This window comes from Octodon degus, unplaced genomic scaffold (genome assembly GCF_000260255.1).
Source record: "Octodon degus isolate 3935 unplaced genomic scaffold, OctDeg1.0 scaffold00020, whole genome shotgun sequence".
NCBI lineage: Eukaryota > Metazoa > Chordata > Mammalia > Rodentia > Octodontidae > Octodon > Octodon degus.
This window is the reverse complement of record NW_004524596.1, coordinates 1,277,592-1,279,270: the sequence shown is the minus strand read 5'-3', so window position 1 is coordinate 1,279,270 and position 1,679 is coordinate 1,277,592. Positions and strand designations below refer to the sequence as shown.

Sequence of the window (1,679 nt, the reverse complement as noted above, 5' to 3'; positions counted from 1 at the left end):
GTTGCATTCTCTTAATGAATAGAATGATTTTTTCTAATGGTGTTTGTAAGTAGGATCACAAGTCTGCATCTTGTACAGCAATTAACCACTAAGAAGAATACATGCAGTGTATTATTTGTTGAAACTGTACTTTTGATTTGATTTGAAACTGTCTCATTGCTATATGTTTATCAATAAAACTTTGAAAAGAAAAAAAAAAGAGGCAATGTGCTGCTCAGTGACACTGATTTTGCAGATACCTGGACAGCCATGGAAGAGCTGGTGGATGAAGGGCTGGTGAAAGCAACTGGCATCTCCAACCTCAACCATCTGCAAATCGAGAGGATCTCAGACAAGTCTGGCTTAAAGTATAAGCCAGCTGTTAATCAGTTCGGATGCCACCCGTACCCAACTCAGGAGAAGCCGGTCCAGGACTGCCACTCCAAAGGCATTTAGGTGAGTGCTTACAGTCCCCTCGGTTCTCCCAACAGGTCCCAGGCTAAGCCAGAAGACCCTTCCATCCTGGAAGATCCCGGAATTAAAGCAATTGCAAACAAGTACAATAAAACTACTGCTCAGGTGCTGATCCATTTCCCTATGCAGAGGAATTTGGTAGTGATCACCAAATCTGTGACACCAGCCCGCACTGGTGAGAACTTCCAGGTCTTTGACTTTGAGCTGAGCAGTGAGGACATGACAACCTCACTCAGCTACAACAGGAGCTGGTGGGCCTTGCCCTGGGGAGCTGTGCCAGCTGCAAGGATGACCCTTGCCAGGCAGAGTTTTGACGCTGTGGATGCTTGTTCTTCCTCAGTGTCTTGCACCTGTTTTTCCTGTCTCATTTGTCCCTGCAAGTGTAGTGTGGCCTGTCTCCCTCAGCAATGGGCAGCAACCTAGAGACAAAGCACTGAAGTAGCCTGATGCCTTGTGTGAAGAGCACTATCAGTAGATGAGGTGTCTTCTTTGCCTTTTATCTTGCCCTGCTGGGGAAGGCACAACCTGAGTACCCTTTTCTGACCAAAGAGAAGCACCTTCTACAAAGTCAAAATAGTGTTACTAACACCTAATTTGTTGACTCCTTCTAACTGTAATCCTATCAGCCAAACTTCTCTTTGCCTCAAATAAGTGCTTTTGTGGGATGAAAAATGAAAAAAGAATCACCGGGAGCACTTGCTGTAACAGAGAACTGGGCCCATCCCTCATCTCTAACTCAGCATCACTGGGCCCATCATTTACAAGTTCTTCGGGGAGCTGAGACAAATGATCCATGGACCACAGTTTTCTGCAACAGCAAACTGAGTGGCTTATAAACAACAGGCATCTCTTTATTTCTCACTCTTCTGGAGGCTGAAAGTCGGAACTCAGGGTACCAGTCCAGTAAGGTCACAGTGATGGCCGCCTTCTGGGTTGCAGACAGCCATCCAGCATCTACTGTGTGACCCCGTGGATTAGTCCTCCACCCCAACAGGAAACTTCAAGCCCAGTAGTGCCGCATCACTGAACTCTTAAGAGAAACACAGGATCTCAGCGCCAACCCAATTTTGGGGATCAGAAATTGAGGCAAGCTTTCTGTATGGGTCCTCCACTATTCTCATCCAGAACACACCACTCTCAGGGTAAGACCTAATCCTACTAACCCCCTAAAACTCTCATCACCTAAATAAATATCCTACCACCTGGAAAACACATATTTTAGCATA

At 46.0% G+C, this 1,679-nt stretch overlaps 1 pseudogene; it reads left to right on the top strand.

Moving 5' to 3' along the window:
• Positions 1-767, top strand: part of LOC101583978 — an 8,541-nt pseudogene extending 7,774 nt beyond the window's left edge.
• The last annotated feature ends 912 nt before the right edge of the window (positions 768-1,679 follow it).